Source organism: Anas acuta, chromosome 2, assembly GCF_963932015.1.
Source record: "Anas acuta chromosome 2, bAnaAcu1.1, whole genome shotgun sequence".
Taxonomy (NCBI): Eukaryota; Metazoa; Chordata; class Aves; order Anseriformes; family Anatidae; genus Anas; species Anas acuta.
This window is the reverse complement of record NC_088980.1, coordinates 34,311,815-34,325,108: the sequence shown is the minus strand read 5'-3', so window position 1 is coordinate 34,325,108 and position 13,294 is coordinate 34,311,815. Positions and strand designations below refer to the sequence as shown.

General features: G+C 41.9%; 1 protein-coding gene across 4 annotated transcripts in view; it reads right to left on the bottom strand.

The window, feature by feature from the left end:
* The window catches only part of PALS2 (protein associated with LIN7 2, MAGUK p55 family member), a 57,137-nt gene that overhangs the window by 29,731 nt on the left and 14,112 nt on the right, over window positions 1-13,294 (bottom strand). The gene's annotated exons all lie outside the window — the stretch shown is intronic.

Below are 13,294 nucleotides of genomic sequence, written 5' to 3'. Positions count from 1 at the left end.
AAAAGTGACAACAGAACCGATTTTGAGATAGGACTCCTATGAGGAAATGAGATTACACTCTCCTCTCCAAGCCCCTGGCTTGGTAACAGGGAACACACCCACGCATACAACTGATTTCCACAGTCAATTTTCACAGAGCATCTTCATAACCATAGAAGGATGAAAGCCCCGAGCAAGACTCAGCAGGAAAGTACTACTCTGCTGTGTACACGCGCTGAACGATTTAATCCTGCTACACATTCGACTCCACACTCAGAGCAGCCAGGTTGCCATTTGAACCCCGTATCAGAAAGGGAAAGGCAGATGTGGGGGGAAGGCATGCTAATTGATCTTCGGAGCAATCACTGGGCATCCTGAGGCGTAACACTACAAAAATCCCACTTAGGAATGTGAAATTTACTAACCAGAATTAACTCCTCCTAAATTCACATATAGCTCTTCAGATAGCAAAGAATTCTGCTGCAAAGGTTTAATCTATATACTTTACCTTACAGTGGTGAATTCAGATCAAACAGAGGTAAAATATGCTATGACAGACTCTTCCCTTCCAGTGCTTGGAGGAAAGGCAGGTTTTCAACAAGCTCTCAACTATGATTCTTCCATCAAATTTGATATTTTTTTCAGCGCCTAATTCTTGTCTAGATTAATTCTATGTAGAGGGAAGACGAAGCATACATTTAAATAAATTTTCCAGATTTGCAGACAGAAGACAAACGTCTCACTCACGGAGGAAAATGAAAGCTTTCTAGAGTGAATATTTTGCACATATTTTTTAGCTCAATTGCATTTTATTATTCTCCAAGCTTACAAACCAACAGGGAACTAAAAGCAAATTATGTATAATATACTGAAATAAATGTATGCATATTTATTTTCACAACCTACTGGTTCTTGCAGGGAGGTATGGTGAATACCTCCAGGACCATTTGTGAGGCTGCTGCTTCACACAAAATCTAGAAAGCTAGATTGAAGTCTTGTCTCATACACAAACTTTGGGACCGAGTATCTTATGTGAGTGAAAGCCTTTTTGAGATGGAAATATCCAAAAGAAAAGTTTCACAAGACACCCAACATGCACAGACAAAAGAAAAATTGATTTGGCTAGCCTTTGGTTAAAGGCTCATACAGCCTTTAACCAGTGACAGCTGTTTCCATTTCTTCTGTTGGTACTCGTGGTTTTAAAGAAATGGATTTCTGCTTTAACACACTGAAGAAGAAAAAAAACAAAAAAGTTATTTCGAATTGGCCACTTCTCACCCCAGTTACAAATCCAAACATTTTTTGCAGCCTACGCTTGAGAAAAGGAATACCTATGAACAAATTACCATTTGGATCTAGTACAAACAAGTTCATTCACTACCAGACTACTCACTAAGAATACATGAAACACTGACAAAGCTCTCCATTTCCAGATAAAGTTTCAGAAGCCAGGATAAAGTAAAAATCTCTGGGAAAGCACTGTGTAGTAAGCACATACAGCATTGTGGTTGCATTGCCACAGCCAGCTGAGTTCACCAAGCAGAGGCCACATTTACAAGTGCCTCCAGACGAGCTACACAAATGCTGTAGGACTGCAGTTTGGTTCTTCTGCCATGCCCAGATCAGTTGCATAATCCCACACAAAGTATGTCTGTGTTGCTTGCTGGAGTCAGGTACAGTGATCCTTGAGCTCTCGAGCACCCATGAACCGTGCACCTGCATCACCAGGAGGCTCCGTCCAGGCTTGCTGACAGAAAACTGCCAAGCAGGGAGCGCTGGGCTGGGGCAGCTACAGTCCTATTAAAAACCAGCTGAAGTATTTCTGGGCTGCACTCACTCCACTGCAACATCCTGGAGGCACCTTTTCTAAACAGGACCCTGTTCTCATTCAGAAACTAGAGTGGGTCTACTCTAGAAACACAGTCAGGTCGCTTCATGAAGGAAGCTGCTGGCTGCAGCGTGCGTACCTCATCCCTCACTGCCACATCAGAGAAATGAAGAGCATGCATGGCTGTGAATTAGGAAAGAAAGAACAGTCTAAACTGCGAAGACCCAATGCTCCTCTGGAAATTCAAATTCTGCTCACTGAATTTTTGCATGTTGAAAAGAAATGACAAATTATTAAAATGATTTTTCTTTACTTCATTTTCTCCACATCTTCTGACAAGCTGAGATCGAGCTATTTTAGCATAACTATAAATAGACACTCAAGCAGCCCATACCCTTATCAAACCCAGCCCAAGTACATCTTACTTGCTCATTTTTTTGTCATGACTCTTAAGGTCACCAATCTTACCAGGGAAAAGCAAACACTTCCCCATCCTAAATACTACAGCCCTACTTCTTTCAGGTTATTCGGTTTATCTACAAAATCAAGAAGTGCACATTTTGTGATGAACAGATGGACCTCACAGCTGCATCTTTTGGATAGAAAAGGACTGTTTAAAAAAATTTATTTCAGTAAAGATAAAAAGGGAACAAAGAATCACACTTCCAAAAAGAGCTGAATTAAAATATTATTTTTTATTTGCAGAGAAATAACATGACCAACAAGAAGACCTTGCCAACAGATACACAGAAATCCAGTATTGAGGAAACTATCAGAAAATGTAAAGAAACAATCTCAATAGTAAAGTACAAAGGCAAATGGCTTAACCTGAAGCTCACTAAGGTTGACGTTTAGATGACAAGCCCGTACAGGTGTTTAAAATGAGCAAACTTTGGTAATATTTGTTAGAGAAAGGCTGTTGCAAGCTTCAGGCACAGATGAACTTGGGTTAGATAATTTGGGTTAGAAACTGGCTGGATAGCCGGGCCCAAAGAGTTGTGGTGAATGGAGTCAAATTCAGCTGGAGGCCAGTCACTAGTGGCGTTCCCCAGGGTTCAGTACTGGGGCCAGTCCCCTTTAATATCTTTATTGATGATCTGGGTGAGGGGATCGAGTGCACCCTCAGTAAGTTTGCAGATGACACCAAGTTAGGTGCGTGTGTCGATCTGCTCGAGGGTAGGAAGGCTCTGCAGGAGGATCTGGATAGGCTGCACCGATGGGCTGAGGTCAACTGCATGAAGTTCAACAAGGCCAAGTGCCGGGTCCTGCACCTGGGGCACAATAACCCCAAGCAGAGCTACAGGCTGGGAGAGGAGTGGTTGGAGAGCTGCCAGACAGAGAATCACCTGGGAGTATTGGTGGACAGTCGGCTGAATATGAGCCAGCAGTGTGCTCAGGTGGCCAAGAAGGCCAACGGCATCCTGACTTGCATAAGAAGCAGTGTGGCCAGCAGGGCTAGGGAGGTGATCGTCCCCCTGTACTCGGCTCTGGTGAGGCCGCACCTCGAGTACTGTGTTCAGTTTTGGGCCCCTCGCTACAAGAAGGACATTGAGGTGCTCGAGCGAGTCCAGAGAAGGGCAACAAAGCTGGTGAGGGGACTGGAGAACAAGTCCTACGAGGAGCGGCTGAGGGAGCTGGGCTTGTCCAGCCTGGAGAAAAGGAGGCTCAGGGGTGACCTTATCGCTCTCTACAGGTACCTTAAAGGAGGCTGTAGAGAGGTGGGGGTTGGCCTGTTCTCCCACGTGCCTGGTGACAGGACGAGGGCAAACAGGCTAAAGTTGCACCAGGGGAGTTTTAGGCTGGATATTAGGAAGAACTTCTTTACTGAACGGGTTGTTAGACACTGGAACAGGCTGCCCAGGGAGGTGGTGGAGTCACTATCCCTGGAGGTCTTTAAAAGACGTTTAGATGCAGAGCTTAGTGATATGGTTTAGTGGAGGACTTGTTAGTGTTAGGTCAGAGGTTGGACTCGATGATCTTGAGGTCTCTTCCAATCTAGAAATTCTGTGATTCTGTGATGATGAGGGACTGGGGAGGCACATACGCGTACATACACACATACATGCTGAGTAAGTCCTTCCTGACAGATAAAAGCATCTCATACAGTGGTTTGTATCGTACAGGTGTAACCCTACAGCTGAAGGTCCTCTGCAGCAAATAAACACTAGGAAGTCAGAAACCCACATGGTGATTCCTTTATTATCAGCTGAGCCAGCTAATGACTGTGCTGCTTCATGATGGCATGTGTGCCACACTGGAAGAGGCAGGAGGGCTTAGGATGCATTCTGAAAGGTGCAGGAGATCCAATTATATAAAAGGAGAATTCACTTTTCCATTTTTCTGCTTAAGTAGCTTTCAAGCTCCACTACAAGAAGCAGTATTTTCTAGTGAATCACAGCATACACAACTGGTTGAGAATAATCAGTTAATGATAACTAAAAAGCAAATTAACCAATTAACCACTGCCTTCTAAGACAAATGCCTAACCAGCTCTTTTCCCACCTGGCTGTCCATACAGACTACAATATCTGTATGTATACATGAGGATTTTGTGAAGGCTGTCTTGAAAGCCTTGCTAAAATCAAGATAAATGTTTGCCCCTTGTCCACAAATCCAGTTGTTTTATGTTGTAAGTTGCTATAGAACAATTAACTAGATCATAATGCCCAGCTTTTATTTTCCAGTGCAAATTTACTATTTGGCAGCAGGAATTGTGATAAAAGTAACAAGCAAAGCTGCATGCTACCATCAAGCAAAATACAACTCATTCTTATCAATCCAGAAACCATACATCATCTGCTGCACATATTACACACAGTAGCACGAATTCTTATCGGAGACAAATCACGTGGGTCGTACCCCAGAGATCAATTTACCGTCTTCATTAAGGACTGGGATGTTGGGGCAGAGTGCATCCTCAGCAAGTTCGCAGATGACACAAAACTAGAACGAGTGGTTGATGTACCAAAGCGTTGTGCTGACATTCAGACGGACCTCAGCAGGGTGGAGAAATGGGCTGAGGGAAACCTCGTGAAGATCAACAAGGGGAAATGCAAAGCCCTGCACCTGAAGAAGGAGGAGCCCCAGACCCTGGTACACTTCAGAGCTGCACAGCTGGAAAGCAGCTCTGCCAAGAAGGACCTGTGGATGCATGCAGGTGGGACAGCACAACGAAGATGTGCCAGCAAAGTGTCATTGCAGCAAAGAAGATTAACAGTATTCAGGGCTGCATTAGTGAGGGTGTTGCCAGCAGGCTGAGGGAGGTGATCCTTCCCCTTGGCTCAGCAGTGGTGAGGCCACACCTGGAGTGCTATGTCCAGTTCTGGGCTGCCCTGTACAAGAAGGGCATGGGCACACTGGAGAGAGTCCAGTGAAGGGCCATGAAGGTGATGAAGGGGCTGGAGCATCTCTCCTGTGACAAAAGACTAAGCTGGGACTCTTCAGCCTAAAGAGAAGGCTCAGGGGGAATCTTAATCCAGCTGGATTCAGTCCTGGACAGCTGCTGGAGCAGGGGGTTAGACCAGGCCCTCCCAGCTTCAACAGTTCCCTAATTTTGTAATTACTTTCTGTTATTCTTCACCCAGATGGAAAGCTATGCCACGTAAATATTACCTTTAAATAAATACTGGTAGCCCTTATTGTTAACTATACTGAAATGGAAATCTCTGCTCTTTCTGCGATACGCAAAGGCCCAAGTTTAAACCCACGAACACAGCTCATTTACAGATGCCTGCGTTTCTCGAGGGCATCTCAGGTGACACTGAAAAAGCTATGCTGTCACCGGCGGGTTTACGCTGAATATAAGAATTTTCACAACATTAAAGTAAACAACAAAATAAAAAAACAGACCTATGCCACCACGTGACTAATTAATGAAATACTAAATTGCTAATATGCTATTTCACAGCTTCTAAATACTGTAAATAAATTACTTCTTTTCTGAGAATTTCTGAGAAGGTTATATGTTGCTATGAATATATAAAGCTTTTGCTGTAGCTGAATATTCATGACTATTTGTGTTAATCTTCCCATGGGGTACTACTAAGAAAGTAGGCAAGTTTTGAAATTGCTTCCATTTCCCCTCTAAATTTTATATTATATTCTACAACTACAAGAAGGCATAGTTTAAAGGAAACCACTAAAAAAAAGTAATCCAGAAATCTAAATGTGTTTGAGGCAGTGGAGGAACAGGAGCTATTCCATACCTCTGAAAGCCTCTACCTATAGTCCAGACAAGTAGGACAACATATATAAAAGCTTCCACTGCAGGAAAAAAATTAAGCATTCCAGTATGCCAGAAGCTAAAACCTCTGTCTTGTGCCTCAAATTATAGTTGTATTTGAAATAAAATGCAGAAAAAAATGAATGCAAAAGCTTCAGTCACCATACAGCACAATCTACAGTGGGTAAAAGCAAGTCAACTGAAAGTTTTAACATAAAAAATGAAATAATTTATTTCAGCCTTTTAAGTGTTCTTACTTGGCAGCTGCAGATTTTAGGAAGGTATGTATTGATGTCACACGAGCCTAGTGTGATCTAAATGAAAACTAGCATATGTCCAAGAACAGAGTTTGGTTTTGGTGATCAAAGAATGTATTCCCTTCATGCTTTAACTACTTTAGTACCTCAGATGGTAAGGAATATTTTTAGCTGATATTTTTAAAGGAAGACAAAAAGGTGGATATGCAGTCTAAGATACAACCTTGTACCCAAAGCTCCAGTACAAATTCAACAAATTCCAGACAGGCATCCTGCACTCCACTCTTAGCTGATACAACAAGCTGAACATATTCCACCACACCAATCATCGTCCCTGGTATTTTGCAAGAAGCAGCTGGATGAAGAAATGTGTATTCTCTGCAGTCACATCCACAGGCAGCTAATGCCAGTATTTATAGTTCAAAATGCCAGCATACCAGATGCAGCAAAATAGCACATCTTTTGCAGTATGCTTTTCTTTTGTATTTTAACTTTTCAGCTCTAACACGTACCCTTTCTGAATCAAAGCTTCCTGCCTCTGTATTTCTGTCACAGAACTGACTGACAGAATACTAACACCACAAGTACACCACAAGTAAAAGCTAGTCATATACCCAGGAGCAGGTTATGCGTAACAAAAAATAAACGATTCAGTTTATTGTGCTATTTTTCTCAGTGGAAAAGTTAAGCTGAAGACACGCAGAACCATCTATCACGTTGACATCCTAGCTTTATCCCAATTCTGACTGGGAATTGGGAATCAGTGAAGAGACCTTCCTAAATCAGATTCCTTCTTCATGCAAATATTAAATTTAGTCCTGAAGAAAAACAGTGAATGGTCTTCCAAAGGGAAAGGAGAACTCCACTTTGGATGTGTTACACACCCTTAACCTTGACTGGAGACCAGTCAGCACTGTCACAGTGGGTGAAGGTGAGCTGTGAGCTGCAAGTTCTGCCCCACTTCTAAGAGCAGACAGACCAGCAACAACAGAACAGGCAGCTCAAGTTTTGTTATGAACACACATAAGAAGCATTTACATTTTCATCTAGGCACACTATGTAGGCATATTTCTAAAGGAGGAAGCTAAAACTCACACGGACTGTAAGGTGCTCTATTGACGATGTGAATGTCGAGGCTTAGAACAATACCTATGGCATGTGCTAGTTTGTAGCACGCTTTGGGTGGTTCTGCAAACAAGACAAGGTATCTTCTAGAATATAAAATTAGGTACTCTATTCACAGCAAAGTAACAGCCTTGTGTACAACTAGCAGCACTCTTCCACTCCCAGCACCTCCAGAGGATCCCATGAGGAACCCAATCACTGGAGATCCCACTGGCTTCCCTGGAGGCTGCATCTCAGGGGTCCTTGGGTGCTTCTGCCTGAAGGCACCTGAGCACTCCCATCACCTAACAGGGCATTTCCTTAATCTTGGTCAATATGAAATTTAGCTTAAACTGTTCTGCTTCCTATTCTTAAGGTTTTTTATAGCTAGGAAATAATGCTTCAGCTTTCATTCCCCTAACATAAATAAGGAATTTTCTCCTCTTCTGTGTCATAAGGAAAGAAGCAAGCCTTGCATAATTCCTCTGTACCCGTTCCAGCCTGCACCTTCTTCCAACATAGACAGTCCAAATTGTGCAAAGTACACCAGACAGGAGTCTCAGGATTGCCTTGCACAACACCATTAGTATTTCCTTCCCTAGTGATACAGATTGATGATGTGATCTATGGTTTTACTTACAGTTACCTTATGCTGTCAGCTCAATCCACTGGTCTGACACACAATAACACAAAAGATCTCTTTGAATCTCTGTCTCCTCCAAACCTTAATTTGTAGCTGAACTGCCCTTTTCCTTAAGTGCAAAACACTGTATATCTGTCCCACTACTATTACTCTAGGCTTCAAATCAGTTTATTCACACTTTTTTTTGGATCTTCTCTTGCTCCAGTGCCAGCTCTAAGACAAGGAACTCCACCAGAAACCGTCTTTCATCCAGACACTGCTGCTGCTTTTAACGCTGCCAGCTGCTACAGGTTGAAGCTGAAGCAGGACACACTAAGGCAAGCTAATGATCAAGAATTTTATGGCAAAAGGCTTTGATATTCAGTGACATAAAACTGTATTAACACATTCTCAGACTTATTTCATAGCAACAGCAGAATGTTATTGAATGTAAAAATACAGCACTTCCAAAAACTGATTGTCCCATCACAATGCAGCCACTCCAAAATCTACCCCATGCCCTTTCAATACATCACACCCATATATTGACACTTCATGCATGCCCTTGCTGCAGCTTTATATTGTTGTGAAGCATTAGTTGAATTATCACTTCTAACCTAAAACACATTTTATGTTCTATTGCAGATGCTGGTAAAGCATTTGGAAATTGCTCAGATTAAAAAAAAAAAAAAAAAAAAAAAAAAAGAATACAGTCAGGAACAAGCATAAAATAAAGGCCCTTTAGAAAGGAGTCGGACCATCTCAGTACATTTTTTTTGATCAAAAAATGAAGTGACTCGAATTTGAAATAGAGAATATATTTGGTTATTATATGCTTCCTACTCCCTTTTTCTAGAAGGAATAAAGACCCATCATGCAAGATTGTTTATGGAGGAGTTCACAGTTAATTCAGAGGGCCATGAGGATGATTAAAAAGCTGGAGCACCTCTGCTATGAAGACAGGCTGAGGGAGTTGGGGTTGTTCAGCCTGGAGAAGAGAAGGCTCCAAGGAGACCTTATAGCAGCCTCCCAGTACCAAAAGGGGGCTACAGGAAAGCTGGGGAGGGACTCTGTCATGGGATGCAGGGATAGGACAAGGGGTAATGGCTTTAAACTAAGAGGGGACATTTAGATTAGATATTCTGAAGAAATTCTTTACTCTGAGGGTGGAACAGGTTGCCCAGAGAAGCTGTGGGTGCCCCGCCCCTGGAGGTGTTCAAGGCCAGGCTGGATGGGGCTTTGGGCAACCTGGTCTGGTGGGAAGTGTCCCTGCCCATGGCAGGGGGTTGGAACTGGGTGGTCTTTAAGGTCCCTTCCAACCCAAACCATTATGTAATTCTATAAGCCCACTTAATTTCACTTCAAGTTTCTGCCTGTAAAGCAATGTGTGAGTGAAAAAAATAAGACAGGAGTGAAACTGTAAAAACTAAAATTTACATAGTCTCTGGACCAGGATCTCAGTTTTAGAGCACCACCTTGTACGTTTTCCAGAAGTTTCATCTGCAGTTCATTCCTAGCTTCTAACACTTCTGCTAAAATAACCCCTCTACGCAAGCATTTGCCATCTCTGCTCAAACAAACTTGTTAAGAAGCTGCAAAAGCAAGTGGCTAAATTAACAGTTTTATAGTTCGGGATGACTTGCAACAGAAAAATAAATGTTTTATTTACTACCCTTGTTATATGGCGACAGTTCCTGTTTACCCTAGGTAAAGCCTTACCTACAAACACTAACAAACGCACAGAAGTTTCCAGAACATACTTCTAAAGAGTTCTAAAAATATTAGTGATGTTTTGAATAGAAAATGGCTTTTCCAAATCTGTTTGCAGAACAACATTGCTGACATTTTTTTTTTTAAATGGTGAAAAACACCATGTAAAACCTTTTGCACCTTAATACAGAAATGGCAAAACACGATGGCATGCTAAATGCTTACTGGACCTGCATTAGTGCCCGTAACACACCCGTCATTTGAAAAACACACTTCCTCAGTAAGCCTGTGCAAAACTTTTCTTTTAATTAAATGCAGTCATGACTTGCACAATTACCTATTCATTATTCTCAACAGTTATCTTCCTTCAGTCCTATGAAGTGTGTGTTCAAGAACCCTGCAGAAGGAATAAAAAGATCACCTTGACACTCAGGGAACTGAATAATTCCATGGATTAAGTCACACTGCATTTAGTTCTGTGTTTCATCTCCCAGACTACTTCCCCACAGTACACTGCCAGAATTTATTTAGGATCACAAATGCTTAATTAAAAGGGTGAAATTCAATTTCCATTTCAGAATATCTGTGTGCCACAATGAGGGAAAAGGTTATTTTTAGTGGTCTGTGGACAGCTTACATTAAGAACCACGTTTTTAAGAAAGTTACTACTTTGAATGTTCACCACCTTCACTTTTAAGTCATTTTGTAACTTACTGCTGTGAGCACTGAAAGGCAATTTTCTGTATGTTACAGGGTAGATGCAGACACAGGAGCTGCAAAAGGTACCTTCAAAACAGCGTTACACACTTGTACCTGTGATGCATACTGACAAGTATGAGATTTTCCACTCTATTTCCTCAGAATACTAAGTTTGGTTTCATCAAGTTTTGCACATGAACTTCTGGATTTTCAGCCATGTACTTGGTCATCCTAACTGATGCAAAAAAGAGAAAACTTTTAAGCGAAGGCTTACAGTGAATAACTTGTGATTGAATAGTTTGCAGTTTTCTAATTACACAATGAGTTTTAAATGCCTTTCCATGCACCTCTTCCTTTCGAAATGGGGATACTAGATGACAGAAGCTTGAGGACATAACTGACGCGTCAGAGTAGTAGAAGGGTTGCAGTAAATGACAGGGAAATAAAGTATATTTCATGCTCAGAAACATAATAATCAGCTTTCTATATAAACAAAACTCTTGCTTCCAGCAACTATTGATGGCTTCATTCTCAATGCCCAAAGAATGTACTTAAATTAAGTATGAAGTACTTACTTTCAGCTTACTTTCAAGTTTACTACCAGAAGATTGAGAAGTTAGAAGCACGTTATATGCCCAGATGTAATCTGCTGCTATCGTACCAAGCCCACATCATTTGACATGAAAGTATACAGAGCCTAATAAGTCCTGCAGTGGAAGGCAGTCACCTCACTTCAGTTTCTTCCTCTTCTTTGATAGCAGTAACCATTCAAGTACTTGCTTCCAGCCACCCACATTACAGAAATCACTCCCTCAATTACTGTAGCACGAGCCAAGTGCTGCACATCTTCAGTTCATTTACTTTCCTCTTTCAAAGTAAGTTCTGGCAAATGAAGTGAGAGCTGAACTTTCCTTCTTGGACAGTTCACACCACTGCAAAACTTAATCAAAGAGCAGTCTATTTAAGGTACTTTCCTAGATGGGTAAATAACTAATACCTGAAAGTAGAAATGTTTAAAACTACAGCTTTTACTTATATCTCTTTTTGTAACATGCATTTTGTAAAAATGAGGCCACGATCAAAGTTGTTTTTCTGAGTTTATGTGAAACATAAGAAAGCCTACAGAGGGGAAAAATAATAAAAAAGGAACTTTAGGATCATTTATTTCTAGACTCCAAGCTGCAGTTGTCGTTTCTTATAAGCAGTTCATACATATCCTCCTTGCATGCTAACTCTCTTCAATCCCATTCACAGTGAACTAGTAAAAGCCACAGACTCTTGGCTGTGACCCAAGTCCTTTGTTCACTTCTTCCCATTTCTTAGGGGTCTCACAGAAGGAGGGTAGAAAGAGAGACGAGAGGAAGATGTTGGTGCGAGCAGTACCTCACTGAGGGATGAACCTCACTCATTTTTTGACACTGGAATCTCTCAGATTTGCCCAAGTTTCTAGGCCCAGTGACTTGGGTATCAGCAGTCAAAATTACTTCAAATATAACTCCACCAACAGAAAAGTGGAGAGGACTCTCAAAATAGCCTATTAAAGTCCTCCCAAGTAAAATCAGCAACAGCAGGTTAGGAACTGTGATTCTTCTGCATCCCCAACCTTGGAATCCCACTGCAACAGATAAATAATTTCATGTTTGGGCTTTTCCACAAGAAGGTTTTATGAAGTCAGGGTCTTGACCTGGAAAAGAGTAATTGCTTTGCCAGTGTCTTCAGCACAGCAGTTAAGAGGACTGTCTCATCACACTAAATGACTTCTCAGGGCAGTCAGTCCCATCCACAGTAGTTGCTGCTTATTATACTCCCCATTAAATTCCTCTTTACCAGAAGTGTATTGGGCCTGAGAGATATATAAAAAGAGAGCGATGTACCCTCCTATGGATAAATTGGTTCCTTGGACAGAACTGGCTTTAAGACTGTGGAATAATTTAACATGAAGTTATCCTCAAGTTCCCGAATGAACTTAAAAGGGCAATGATATCTTCTTCCATAATGCTAAGATACCCAACATTTTCTGGGTGTTACAAGGTCAAGAAAACACTCATAACTTTCATAGCTACTGGCAACAGAGAAAATAAATACTATATCAGCCATCAGGTCACACGGCACATACAAGGTAGTAAGAATCAAATAGATGAAGTACTCATCGGCTCGTGCAAGCTCAGCATTGAAGCTAAACACCCACGTTCTTTCCCATCATTTTGAAAGGTCTAAAATAAAACCTAGCCTGAGATAATCCATTTTCAGAAAATGAAATTTCCTATTTGGTTGCTTTTGTTTGTTGTTTGTTTTTTTTTTTGGACATCTTCCCCTAGCCCCAAGTAATCAGCTATATTTCTTTGATTTTTCACTACATAAGGTCCTGGACACAAACCCAGAATCCAAATGGTTCTGCTTTGACTTTTAGGGTGCCCTGTCTTGTTAGCATCCCCCCCAGCATACCTGCACCCATATCACTGCCCACGCAGTGCAGGAACAAGGCTCACATTCAGGACAGCAACTGGTTGGCTGCCCCTCCTCAAAAAGCAGCCTGAGCTTGCTCTTCTCTTAACTACCAGGTCGGGATAGCTCAGCTACGAGCATATTACACAGCAGCTACGTGCACGTGCAAAGCTCTAAGGAAGCACGCTGGACCTTAGCTTGCTTTTTGGCCCAGCTGCGAGGGGGAAAATAGCTTGAGGAAACAGATGTAAAATAACCTACGTGCAGATGGACTGCCAGAACACCTGTCCCTGGACAGATCCAATGGTGAAGTCACAAAAGCACAAGCCCAGGCACCCATTCATGCCTGGAACCACTCACTGGACTTACTGGTCCACGTAGCCGCACCAGTCTGCACAGAGGGATCCATCAGAAGTGTCGGATCATCA